Below are 14,950 nucleotides of genomic sequence, written 5' to 3'. Positions count from 1 at the left end.
GGAACAACAGACTGGTTCCAAATAGGAAAAGGAGTACGTCAAGGCTGTATATTGTCACCCTGCTTCTTTAACTTACACGCAGAGTACATCATGAGAAACGCTGGGCTGGAAGAAGCACAAGCTGGAATCAAGATTGCCAGGAGAAATATCAATAATCTCAGATATGCAGATGACACCACCCTTATGGCAGAAAGTGAAGAAGAGCTAAAGAGCCTCTTGATGAAAGTGAAAGAGGAGAGTGAAAAAGTTGGCTTAAAGTTCAACATTCAGAAAACTAAGATCATGGCATCTGGGTCCCATCACTTAATGGGAAATAGATGGGGAAACAGTGAAACAGTGGCAGACTTTATTTTGGGGGGCTCCAAAATCACTGCAGATAGTGATTGCAGCCATGAAATTAAAAGACACTTACTCCTTGGAAGGAAAGTTATGACCAACCTAGATAGCATATTAAAAAGCAGAGACATCACTTTGCCAACAAAGGTCCATATAGTCATATGCAAAACAGAAAAAGAGACACAGATGTATAGAACAGACTTTTAGACTCTGTGGGAGAAGGCGAGGGTGGGATGTTCTGAGAGAACATTGAAACAAGTATACTATCAAGGGTGAAACAGATCACCAGCCCAGGTTGGATGCATGAGACAAGTGCTCAGGGCTGGTGCACTGGGAAGACCCAGAGGGATGGGATGGAGGGGGAGGCGGGAGGGGGGATTGGGAAGGGGAACACATGTAAATCCATGGCTGACTCATGTCAATGTATGGCAAAAACCACTAAAATATTGTAAAGTAATTAGCCTCCAACTAATAAAAATAAATGGGAAAAATAAAAAATAAAATAAAAAGCAGAGACATTACTTTGCCAACAAAGGTCCATCTAGTCAAGGCTATGGCTTTTCCAGTGGTCATGTATGGATGTGAGAGCTGGACTATGAAGAAAGCTGAGCTCCGAAGAATTGATGTTTTTGAACTGTGGTGTTGGAGAAGACTCTTGAGAGTCCCTTGGACTGCAAGGAGATCCAACCAGTCCATCCTAAAGGAGATCAGTCCTGGGTGCTCATTGGAAGGACTGATGCTGAAGCTGAAACTCCAGTACTTTGGCCACCTGATGCGAAGAGTTGACTCATTGGAAAAGACCCTGATTCTGGGAGGGATTGGGGGCAGGAGGAGAAGGGGACAACAGAGGATGAGATGGTTGGATGGCATCACCGACTCGATGGACATGTGTTTGAGAAAACTCTGGGAGTTGGTGATGGACAGGGAGGCCTGGCGTGCTGCGATTCATGGAGTCCCAAAGAGTCGGACACAACTAAGTGACTGAACTGAACTGAACTGAGTGATTGAATTTTGCTTAGTATTAACTTCTTTTTTATTGGCTATCTTGTAAAATCTTTTAAGCGTGCCAGCAAATAGTTAATCTTCAGAATTTCTGCAAATAGTTATTTTGAGAACCACTTGAGTAAGGAAGAATAATCCTTGTGCAATCTCTGTGTTTCCTTCTGCTGGTTTCCTATCGTACATTTAAACTTTGCCTTAGGAGCACAGGGTCATGGGTGTCCTCAGACTTTTGATGTAATAAAGGTTGCTCTTAATGTTTTCATTGTGACTAAGCTAGAGCTTTGGAATAAAAATATGAAGCAAGTTCCAGCCTCTGTATGACTGTAATGTATTGTAAAACACTAATATACTATAGCAGTGATTATATGGTAATTTTTCCCTATCTGATTTCCCATCTCTGTGAAATACTTTTATTGGAGCCCACATAGCTCCCCTGAGTATTAGTAATCTGGGTAGCCGTGGATCTAAACTGTTGTTTATGAGTCATAAGATCCCCTTTGTTGTTGGTGTTTACTTACTAAGTTGTATCCGACTCTTTACGACCCATGGCTGTGGCCCGCCAGGCTACTCACTCCGTCCCTGGGGTTTCCCAGGTAAGAATACTGGAGTGGGTTGCCATGCCCTTCTCCAGGCAACCTTCCCAACCCAGGGATCAAACACACATTTCTTGCATTACAGGCAGATTCTTTACCACTGAGCCACCTGGGAAGCCCAACACATGAGTTTTTCTGTATCTCTCATTTTTAACACTCCAAGAAACCTTTCCATCAGGGGGCTTTCTTTTTCCTTTTTAATTCTAAAAGAGAACTATTTTTTCCATTATTTCTTCAATACTTCCTCCTTTTCATTTCTTATTTCTGTGGTGTTGGAGAAGACTCTTGAGAGTCCTTTGGACTCCAAGGAGATCCAACCAGTCCATCCTAAAGGAAGTCAGTCCTGAATATTCATTGGAAGGCCTGATGTTGAAGCTAAAACTCCAATCCTTTGGCCACCTGATGCGAAGAACTGACTCATTGGAAGAGACGCTGATGCTGAAAGAGAGAAGGCCAGAGGAGAAGGGGACGACAGAGGATGAGATGGTTGGAAGGTATCATCAATTTGGTGGACATGAGTTTGAGTAAGCTCTGGGAGTTGGTGATTGACAGGGAGGCCTGGTGTGCTGCAGTCCATGGTGTTGCAAAGAGTCGGACACGACTGAGCAACTGAACTGAAGATTTCTATTGTTCATATGTGAGTACTGCTATATCTTCTCCTTATCTTTTAGCTTTTTGTTTATATATTTTTTCATTGTCTTTTTCTCCTTTGTTCTGGGAGATTTCTTTAATCTAGAATTCTAGTTCGTTCAACTGTATCCATTCTGCTATTTCATCCATCTGATGTTAATTTTTTTTTTTAATTTCATCTTTTGTATTTTTTAAGCCTGCTATTTCTGCTTGGTTCTCTCAGCCGCTGCTTACTCTTGTTTCAAGTTGCTAATATCATCCCTATTTCTTTCAGGATTGATTATCTGTCTAACTTTGAATGCTTGATCCATTTCTTCTATTATTTCTGTTCTCAGTCATGTCTGACTCTTTGTGACCCCATGGACTATACAGTCCACAAAATTCTCCAGACCAGAATACTGGAGTGGGTAGCCTTTCCCTTCTCGAGGGGATCTTCCCAGCCCAGGGATCAAACCCAGGTCTCCCATATTGCAGGTGGATTCTTTACCAGCTGGGCCACCAAGGGAGCCCAAGAATACTGGAGTGGGTCGCCTATCCCTTCTCCAGGGGATCTTCCTGACCCAGGAATCGAACCGGGGTCTCCTGCATTGCAGGTGGACTCTTTACCAACAGAGCTATTCGGGAAGCCCCTTTTCTTTTCCAGTGAAGCCTATATACTGTCCTCTTTGGGAATACCTGTGCTCTCAGCATTCTGTTATTTTTCCCTGGAGGACAGCAGGTCTTCTGATAGGAGAAGCATAAGGGAGGAGACCGAATTCCACTCAACATGAGTCACAGTAAGCCGAGTAAGGCACGAAATGAGCACTAAGAAATGAGACTCCTTTACCTGTACACGTCACCCACTGTGGAGAATCATACTGAAGCTTTGGAGAGCCCTTTAAGGAAGATGCAAGAATCGAGGGCTAGGATGGAGTCGTTTTTGTCTTTCCCTTTTGGTCATGCATCTTGGAATATTTTGTAGTAGATGAAATTGACAAAGACATTAAAGGAGATGCAGATTATTAAAGAGAGTTCACAGATATGATTCCGTGGCAGGACTCCTTTTTTTTTTTTAAGGAAACTTAGAACTTTATTGGATTATAAAAGTTGATGTATATTCATTGTAGACATTTTGGAAGTCACGAATAACCCAAAGATCGAATAAACTGCTATCCGTAATTCCACCACTCAGTATAGTTAATATTTTGCTGTGACTTCTTCTAGCCTGTTCATCTGAAAATACACATTAACCCAGAGAACGACTGGGCTCAGCTACCTTTACAGCAAGAACTGGTTAAATTGGACACAAGCAGCGATACCACATCCGTAAAGACTCCCACCTGCCCTTACCACCCCTGCCCCAAACACGCGTTCTCAGATGCCTTAGGGGTTACTTTCTTGCGTTTTCTCTGTTTCTTTACCTCTGTGTCCATACCTGCTGGCTAATGGTTCTACCTGCAATATTTACTTGCAAAGCCAAAGCCTCTGTGAACTTTTGTAAAAAATTGACTCAAATTCAATTATTTTATGACTTTATTATGTTTATTGGGGATTTGGAGGAGATTCACTTGGACAGCACCTCTATCCATCTTTTTGGCTTCTCTTTTCCTAAGCCTCCTTCTCTGGAATAATAAATATCTTATATGTATCTTTCACAGAATTGTCCCCCCATATTTAGTCTCCTCTTTTTCTTTGAGTATTTTCTAAACAAATGCAATTCCTTTCCTAAAAATGATTAGTATAATTTTAGTTTCTTTAAACCTTTATGTATAGTTATCATTTAAGCCAAAATGTTTGAACTCATACCTTATACAGTCTTATAACCTTCTTTATCTTTATTAACTATATTGTGAAATTTTTCCTCATTATTACATATTACTCCACAACATCATCTGTAGTGGTTGTTTACTGTTATTACTTGGATGGTCCGTCATCTAGTTATCTAATTACCTATTCTTAGAAATGAACTACTTTTTTATTTTGATAATTAGAATGAGAACCACAACACACACTCTTGTAGATACAAAAAGAAATGAGGTGGAAACTTTACTGACTTCAAAGAAGTTTGAGGATTCAGATCTTAAGGGTTACCTAAGAGAGAAGGTTGGATGGCTTCACCGACTTGATGGACATGAGTTTGAGCAAGATCCAGGAGTTGGTGATGGACAGGGAAGCCTGGCATGCTGCAGTCCATGGGGTCGCAGAGTCAGACACAACTGAGTGACTGAACTGAGCTGAAGAGAGAATTATAGATTTGAGTGAAAGGCTATGCCTTCTTTTAAGATATTAGGTACCCATTTCCAAACTACCCTCCACAAAGTTTTGACCACAATTGCTAGTAAGTCAAAGCAGTGCCTCTTTTTCTGAGCCTTTATCACTATTAGTTTTTGTCAGTTTCCCATTTCTTAGGCAAATAAGGTATTCCATTTCTAAAGTGCATTATTTCTCACGTTACAAGTGAAGCTAAACCTTTTCCATATTTTTGTTTTACTACTTCAACTTCCCTTTTATAAATTATTAGTTTTTAATTTGTTAAAATTTTACACTTGGATGTTTTTTAATTCTCCCATTTGTCTATTATCTTAAATTATTTTTCTATGTACAAAGTTTTATTTTGTATCCATTTTTAAAAATCTTGTCTGTAGTAGAATTTTCCGTTAAGATACATCTCTAGACCTCTCATATCAGAAAGATATTTGCCTATATTTCCATGTATTTCTGTTATAGTTTTATTTTAACATTTAGTATTTAATCCATATGGGCTTTGCCCTGGTGAATGACATGAGGCAGGAATCTAACTTATGTATTCAGATAGCTGCCTTTTTAATAATTCCAGTTTTCCATGTCTTGAAACACCATGTTAATTACAGTCAAATTCTTACAAAAACTTGTGCTATTTCAAGGGCTCTGTGTTTAGTTTATGGATCTATGTCTTTATCCCTGCATCATATCAATTATTTTTTTAAATTCTTTTAAATAATTTTTAATATCACTTATATTTGGTTCTGGAGCTGAACACCCTTCTTTTACTATTTCAGTAAATTCTGTTGATCAGTCTCATGACATTTATAATTATTTCATTAAATTAAAAAAAGAATGTCATTGAAACTCTGATTGAAATTACATTGAATTTGCCCTCTAATTCAGAGATACTTAACATCTCCACAGTATTAAATCATCTTTTAAACAAAAATTCAGAGATAATTAACGTCTCCACAATATTAAATCCTCTTTTAAATAGAAATTTCATTATTTACTTTTTCAAGCATTTTTTGTATCCCTCCCAAAGTGTTTAAATGTTCTAATTTGTTTCTAGATGACTTGTTGCTATTGTGAATGGTACTTTTCCCCACTATATTCACTTGGTAGTTACTCAGATAAAGAATGTAACTAATTTATGAATATTTACCTTTTTACTAGATACCAGCTAATATCTCCAGTTAACTCTGATCACTATTTTGGTCAAGCAGGAGATGGCAAGAGTGAGCACTGACATTTTAAGAAACTGAACAAAAATGGATGGGAAGGGGCATATTTAATTTAGATGACCATTCTATCTACTATGTGGGCAAGAATCCCTTAGAAGAAATGAAATAGCCCTCATAGTCAGCAAAAGAGTCTGAAATGCTGTACTTGAGTGCAGTCTCAAAGATGACAGAATGATCTTGACCCATTTCCAGGGCAAACCATTCAATGTCACAGTAATCCAAGTCTATGCCCCAACCACTAATGCCAAAGAAGCTGAAGTTGAACAGCTCTATGAAGACCTACAAGAACTTCTAGAACTAACACTGAAAAAAAAAAGTCCTTTACATTGTAGGGGATTGGAATGCAGATGTAGGAAGTCAAGAGATACTTGGAGTAACAGGCAAGTTGGCCTTGGAATACAAAATGAAGCAGGACAGAGGCCAATAGAGTTTTGTCAAGAAAACACACTAGTCATAGCAAACACCCTTTTCCAACAACACAAGAGATGACTGTACACATGGACATCACCAGATGGTCAATACCGAAACTGATTATATTCTTTGATTGATTATATTGATTGATTATATTCTTTGATTATTTTTTTGATTATATTGATTATATTCTTTGCAGCCAAAGATGGAGAAGCTCTATATAGTCAGCAAAAACAAGACTGGGAGCTGACTGTGGCTCAGATCATGAACTCCTTATTGCCAAATTCAGACTTAAATTGAAGAAAGTGTGGAAAACCACTAGACCATTCAGGTATGACCTAAATCAAATCCCTTATGATTATACAGTGGAAGTGAGAAATAGATTCAAGGGATTAGATCTGATAGACAGCCTGAAAACTATGGACGGAGGTTCATGACATTGTACAGGATGCAGTGACCAAAACCATTGCAAAGAAAAAGAAATACAAGAAGGCAAAGTAGTCGTCTGAGGAGGCCTTACAAATAGCTGAGAAAAGAAGAGAAACAAAAGGCAAAGGAGAAAAGGAAAGATATACCCAACTGAATGGAGAGTTCCAGAATAGCAAGGATAGATAAGAAAGCCTTCTTAAGTGAACAATTTCAAAGAAACAGAGGAAAACAATTGAATGGGAAAGACTAAAGATCTCTTCAAGAAAATTGGAGATACCAAGGGAACATTTCATGCAATGATGGGCACAATAAAGCACAGAAACTGCAGGGACTTAACAGAGGCAAAAGAGATTAAGAAATAGCAAGAAATCACAAGAACTATATAAAAAAGATCTTAAGGACCTGGATAACCATGATGATGTGATTACTCACTTAGAGTCAGACGTTCTGGAATGTGAAGTCAAGTGGGCCCTAGGAAGCATCACTACAAACAAAGCTAGTGGAGGTGATGGAATTCCAGTTGAGCTATTTCAAATCCTAGAAGATAATGCTGTGAAAGTGCTGCACTCAATATGCCAGCAATTTTGGAAAACTCAGCAGTGGCCGCAAGACTGGAAAAAGTCAGTTTTCTTTCCAGTCTCGAAGTAGTGTAATGCCAAAGAATGTTCTAACTATCATACAATTACACCCATTTCATATGCTAGCAAGATAATGCTCAAAATCTTTCAAGCTAGGCTTCAGGAGTACGTGAATTGAGCTGCTGGATTTAGAAAAGGCAGAGGAAGCAGAGATCAAATTACTACCAGCCACTGGATCATAGAGAAAGCAAGGAATTCCAGAAAAACATCTACTTCTGTTTCATTGACTAAGCTAAAGCCTTTGACTGTGTGGATCACAAAAAACTGTGGAAAATTCTTTTATTTTATTTTTTATTTTTTTCCATTTATTTTTATTTGTTGGAGGCTAATTACTTTACAATATTGTAGTGGTTTTTGCCATACATTGACATGAATCAGCCATGGATTTACATGTGTTCCCCATCCCGATCCCCCCTCCCACCTCCCTCTCCATCCCATCCCTCTGGGTCTTCCCAGTGCACCAGCCCTGAGCACTTGTCTCATGCATCCAACCTGGGCTGGTGATCTGTTTCACCCTTGATAGTATACTTGTTTCAATGCTGTTCTCTCAAACATCCCACCCTCACCTTCTCCCACAGAGTCCAAAAGTCTGTTCTGTATATCTGTGTCTCTTTTTCTGTTTTGCATATAGGGTTATCGTTACCATCTTTTTATTTATTTTTTTTTTTTCGTTACCATCTTTTTAAATTCCATATATATGCGTTAGTATACTGTATCGGTCTTTATCAAATTTTTGGCTTACTTCACTCTGTATAATGGGCTCCAGTTTCATCCATCTCATTAGAACTGATTCAAATGAATTCTTTTTAATGGCTGAGTAATATTCCATGGGGTATATGTACCACAGCTTCCTTATCCATTCGTCTGCTGATGGGCATCTAGGTTGCTTCCATGTCCTGGCTATTATAAACAGTGCTGCGATGAATATTGGGGTGCATGTGTCTCTTTCAGATCTGGTTTCCTTGGTGTGTATGCCCAGGAGTGGGATTGCTGGGTCATATGAAAACTGTGAAAAATTCTTAATGAGATGGAAATCTACAAGACTGCCTTACCTGTATCCTGAGAAACCTGTATACAAGTCAAGAAGCAACAGTTAGAACCAGACATGGAATAATGGACTGGTTCAAAATTGGGAAAGGAGTACATCAAGGCTGAATATTGTATATAGGCAGTGTTTTCATCTTAAAAATATTAAGTCTTCCAATCCCTGAATATGGATGTTTTTCTATTTATGTCCCTCTTTAATTTCTTTCAATGACAATTTATAGTTTTCAGTGTATGTCTCTGTTTCCTTCGTCAAATATATGTCTAGATTGTTATTCTTTGTGATAGTATTATAAATGAAATTTTCCTATGTCATTTTAGTTTAGGAATGTGTCTTCAAATATCATGCAGTTTGAAGTTTTTTATTTAGTATATTTAGAAAGTATAATCCTTCAAAAGGGAAATGTAAGCCATTTACATATACTTTCATACCTGATATGTTTATGTGTTTGATCTTGCTTGTAGAGTTCTTTCCTTTTTATTTATTTAACAGTTCCAAGGACTGAACTCAGCACAGTACAAGACCAACTTTGCTCTTGGTCTGCTGATGCTGTTTCCCGCAAGAAATATAGAAAGCTTCCCCATTCTTCCTTTCCTCATTCCTCTTTTGTTACGTGGACCAAGTGGTTTTGCTGCTTCGATTGTCTTTGTGTTTTAAAGTTGCAGTTTTCCATTTTATATTAGTATTGAATATCATTTTCTCTTTATCATGTCAAGAATAGGTATTTCTTATTTTACTTATTCCATATATATTACAAGTTAAGTATAGTTTTTTTTCTTTACTTTCATCCTCAACTTCCTAGTTGTATTGACAAAATCTATTATTTTATATCAAGTTTATTATTTGTCTTTTCATTGTCCATGAGTTCTCTTTCAAGATTTGCCATACCGTTAAGTCTAGCTTCAGATCCATATTTTTGAAAAATTTGGTTACACTATTTAACTAGCTTGTGCCTCATTACTATTTTGCTGATTTCTTCCTTAAAATTTCCCATGAGTTTGTGAGAATTTTTCTTTTCATGGGAAGAATATCTCTTAATAATTGGTGTGTGTTTTGGGTTCATGCTTATGTAAGACTATTTATCTGTGCCTTGTAAGATACATGATAGCTTGGGTGAGTACAGAAATTTTATGCCACATTTTCTCTCAAAACACTAATTTCTGGTGTTAAGTTATGAAAGACATGCTTGATACTAATACGAACTTCCTTTTTTTCTGTTTACTTTATCTCTAGATAGTTACGGTATTTTTTCAATATGTGAATTTTATCAGTTTTCTCGATATAGGGCAGGGTCACTTGTCATTAAACTGGCATTTGTTTAGTGAGCCTTAATGAGTCAACTAATGGAGTCTTCCTCCTCTTGATCTGGGAAATTAATCATATTTATTTGCTAATTCATACTTCACCTCTTCCTGCTTTCTTTTATTTCCTCATATCTAGATGTGTGTACACACCTGTGAGCTCAAGTGTCTGAATGTAAGCATAATTTACCGTTTGGTCCATAGTTAATTGGGGCTTCCCTGGTGGTTCAGCTGGAAAAGAGTCCACCTCCAATGCAGGAGACCCCAGCTTGATTCCTGGATCAGGAAGATCCCCTGGAGAAGGGATAGACTACCCACTCCAGTATTCTTGCCTGGAGAATTCCATGGACTGAGGAGCCTGGTGAGTCCATAGGGTCACAAAGAGTCGGACTCGACTGAGCAGCTAAGCACAGCACCACGGTTAATTATGGAGAATTTAAGACTATTTTCTCATGATCTCTTTGGTGTGTCTTTTTCTGGATTCAATCTCCTCATTATTGCTGCTTTTTAGACTTCCTCATGTTTTATTCATATGTAAAATTTTTGATGTCAAGTCATTAAATCTTACAAATGCCTCCTATCATTTCATGAATTTTGTGTTACAAAAACATGAGCAATTTCTAATATTCTGTTTTGGACTTGTTGTTCCCTTGCGTATTTTAGTACATTGATTTGTAGAGGGTGTTCTGTCTCAGATTTCTTGGATTAGTCTCTCTTATTTTCAATTGCAGAATCTTCCTTAACATTTGATAATGTCTTGTTTGCGCCAGAGCCACTAAGCCTAAAGGCTTATTCACAATGGGAGGTGAGAAGGGATTGGTGATAAGATAATGTGGCAACCTCCCAGGCTCAGGAAAAGTGAGAAGGGGCTAATATTGATTTATATTAGTTTAAACTTGCCCAATCACAGCTACAATAACTTGGGTAGAATAAGATAAGACCCATGACTAACGGGACTTTTCTCAGGAAGCTTTGATATAGTTTTACCTCTGAATTGATTTGCAACAGCTGCAAATTAATACACATTCTTTAACTGCTCTTTCTAAGTTGAGGTAATGGCTCCGAGCACGGGTGCTGGTCTCAGGGAAAAGTCAGGAGCAGGAGCTCCGAGGAGGCCCCCACTGTGTGCACTTTCACACTTATATTCCACAGAGGTGCTGTAACATTTATGATTACCCTCCCAAGTCCTGCTCCGGGGTCACTAGTCAACTCCATAGCCACTGATCTCAAAGATGTTTGCATGGATTAACCAGCATTCTTCCTTTCATTTATTTGGCAGGCTGCTCCTTTTATCCAGTGAATATCTTGCTAGCTTTCTCACGTCCTACCTTCAGCAGGAGCCTGGTGCCCTCCTGTAGTTTATTATACAGCTATAGACTGCTCCTTCATTTTATATTCCTTGATTATATGCTTTATGTTCAAGCTACTGTCTCAACCCAGAAGTCCTCTTGCATACTTTTTGAAGTACAGATGCCATTAGTCTGGTTTCCATATCTATGACTGGATCAGCGGTTGGCATTGGTGTTCTGGAACTCCCATTCCAAAGACAGTGCCCCCAACTCACGCTTCATTACCAGAATTTTTGACTGCTAATTCGAGCTGGGCATCTGTGTTTATTTGTACCATGTCACAGTAAAGTTTTGGAGGTTTTGCACATAATTTTCTTCCCTTGTAGCTCAGCTGATAAAGAATCTGCCTGCAATGCAGGAGACCCTGGTTCAATTCCTGGGTTGTGAAGATCCACTGGAGAAGGGATAGGCTAGCCATTCCAGTATTCTTGGGCTTCCCTTGTGGTTCAGCTGGTAAAGAATCTGCCTGCAATGTGGGAAACCTGGGTTTGATCCCTGTGTTGGGAAGATCCCCTGGAGAAGGGAAAGGCTACCCACTCCATTATCCTGGCCTGAAGAATTCTATGGACTGCACAGTCCATGGGGTTGCAAAGAGCTAGACACAACTGAGCGACTCTCACTCTCACTTTTCTTATGAAACAAGCAGAATTCAGGACTAAGTGTAGAATTCAAAACCCTTTTGTATTTAAGATTCAGCCTGGAGTGTAACATACGGAGAGGCCTGTATGCTTCTGATTGTTCCACAGAATGGACCCCTTTGAGAAAACACTATACAACCTTAGGATCAGAGCACACTTTGAGAAAGACGGTACCGCATCTCCCAACAAAAGTCATCCCTGACTGAAGAAGTGTTTTCTCCTCCCATGGGGTGCAGAGTCTAGAGCTGGTATCAGAATTGCTCGGGCGTCCAGCACAGATGCTGCAGGGCAGTTCATCCCCTGCATCTTCCCGCTCCCGCAGCCCTGCAGGGGAGACCACAGAGGCACCAGTGTGCTGGAAAACAGAGCAAGTATCGAAGCACCCAGTCCCTTGCAGAACCAGGCATGCTCCCATCTCCACCCAAGTTTCACGTGTTGTACAGTCAGTAACACCCCCGCTTCCATGCAGAAGTGTTGCCTAGGACTGTCCCCCACCCTGAGTCTCGCTCATAATTAAGTTCAAGAAGAGAATAAGACAATATACTACAAAGCAGGCAACAGTGGGCAGAGGGGCAGGAACACAGACTTTGGAGTCAGACCTGGGATCAACATAATTCACGAGTCATGTGATTGTGGTCAGGTTTTTGAACTACAGTGAGGATCAGTTTCTTCTCCTGCAAAAACGGGAATAATCCCTACCTCGCCAGACTGCTGTCAGAATTGAAGAGAACAACTTGGTGTTCGCATTTCATTTCCTTCTTGTCTCTAGAACAGCACGTAATGTTATTTCCAGGAGACATAAAAAACATAAGGCTTTATCTAGAGTCCTGAGTAATTGATAGGGAATCGAGAGATAAAAATTTTGTGTCTCTTCTTTTTCTTGGTATCAGAGGAAGTACAGTCATATTTTCTTAGCTTCAAACAACCAAAAACAACAGTACAACCAGAAGATGGAGAATCTCACTTGAACACCGTTTGGGCATCTTATTTTCAGGCAGAATTTGAAAACAGGACAAAACAAAACTCCGTTCTTGTATTGGAGGATCATCTACTTAATGCAGTTACAGACACTAACTTTTTTTCTGTCACATTAGAGATAGATAAGATTGGCAGTTATCGGGGTCTTATTTGAATGTCCTGACCACTCACCTGCGGCTGCAGAGGAGGAGCCTGGGCCTTTCCTGCCTAGGACACTTGGAAGAGTTGGACTCCTGGCTGAGGAGACACTTGCCTTTGTGTAGTGGCTAGATCCTCTCAGGAAAATAGGCTGCTTGTTCCCTGAAGAACCGAGATAATATCGGAAAATGCTTTGCATACTGTGAAATATTTTACAAAGCAGAGAAATACTAGTTTAACTATTAACACAGTTTAATAACAGCTTTGGCTATTTTATTTTGTCATATATTATGTAGGGACTGGTTATGGAACTAAATAAACTAGCGTAGAATTTATGACTTTTGTATTGCAATTATAAATTATCAGCTTTGACTTTCACGTTCTTTGAGCATCACTTTGTAACTCTTTTCTGTGCCATTCGAATGGACCCATATATTATGTCCCATTAAAGAAGGAATTCATAGGGCCTGGACCCCACCTTAGGCCTGTCCCTGCGGATCGTGCTCGGCCGCCTCTCCAATGGACTCTGAACTCTCTGCTCAGTGCCTGTGGGAATGACAATGGAAGGATAAGACCCCCTCCCGACAGGGGAACCTTGAAGATCCTATCCAGGTTACTCATTGCCTAAGAGAAAACATACTCTAATCAGCCCTGCCTCCGGACAGTATCTATCGGAATGTAACCACAGGCTTATCGGTTATTAACTGGTTGGAATGTAACCACAGGCTTATTGATTATTAACTGATTGAACACATAACACATGGATGATGGGGTTACTGTGATTGTATTTACCCTTCCTTTGTAAGGCTCAAGGAATTTGGGGTGGTGGGTTCGGACACGTACACATAGTGTATAAAAGATTTTCACAAATGCTGGTTGCGGTCCTTGGCTGAGAGGAGACTCTGCCTTGGGCCCGCAGGTGTAATAAACTGCACTCCACTGTCTGCATTGCCCTTCTGAGTGAATTTGTTTCCCAGAACGCGTGGCTATAACACCATCACAAGTATAACTGCAATAAGACATCTCAGGCAAAGGCTGGGTCTTCCGATCGCATCTGCCTCCATTCTTCAGTGAGAATCCTCTTCTTCTGGAAGCTGGTTTCACATGGTGGCTTAGATTTTCCCATCTTTGTATCTAGCACCATTTGAAATCAGTGTTTTAGGAGTAAGAATTGCAGCGCAGCCAAAGGCCAACCGCAGAGGAGCTGCTGCCCTGGGACCAGCTCCCCTCCTCCTGCCACCTGAGCTGGTTCAAGAAAAGAAGAACTTGAGAAGCAAAGTTCACTCTTGAGCGTATTGGGTGGTGGAAGGGGGACAGTGCAGGGGTGGGGTGGTGTTCGGTAGAAACTCCGGGGCAGCCATCAGCAGGAACCTGTTGGTGGGGTCTTTGAGCGTGTGATCGGGCAGCTCCAGGTTGGGTACCTGATCGCAGTCGGCAGCGGGAGGGCCGTGGACCGGAAGGACTCTCTCATCACACCAGCACTGCCCACCTGCTCCTACACGCCACGGGACATCCAGCTGCAGTGGCCGAGTAGGTGAAATCAGACTTGCCACCTGCACCGTCACCGTGTGGACCCCACTGAGCGCCGCCGGACCCATCTCTTACACAGGCTGACCGATTTCTCCTGGTGTTCAGAGTCTGTTTTTGTCTAGCACCATTTGAAATCGGTTATGATGTAGGGGGAAAAGCAGTGGCCTCGAGGTCTCATGCCAAGTCCGGTCGGCAGCAGCCTGTGGCTTCCCGGAAGATGGATGGGCAGAGAAGGGGAGGGAGGTTACAGCTTTTCCTGCTGATGTCCTTAACTACATCTGCAATACTTTATGCACATTATTGCATTTAATGTATTTTTTAAAACAAATCATTACAATTTATCAAGTGTCCTCAGTTTGCTGAAATGTGGTAGTGCTGTAAATTCTATAAATTTCTTGCTGTTAAATTACCTTTCTGTTAAGAAAACTCTGTTAATGCATCCTGAAACACTAATAAATCTTTTGG

The sequence above is a fragment of the Cervus canadensis genome, chromosome 13 (genome assembly GCF_019320065.1).
Source record: "Cervus canadensis isolate Bull #8, Minnesota chromosome 13, ASM1932006v1, whole genome shotgun sequence".
Taxonomy (NCBI): domain Eukaryota; kingdom Metazoa; phylum Chordata; class Mammalia; order Artiodactyla; family Cervidae; genus Cervus; species Cervus canadensis.
Note: the sequence above shows the minus strand (reverse complement) of the source record.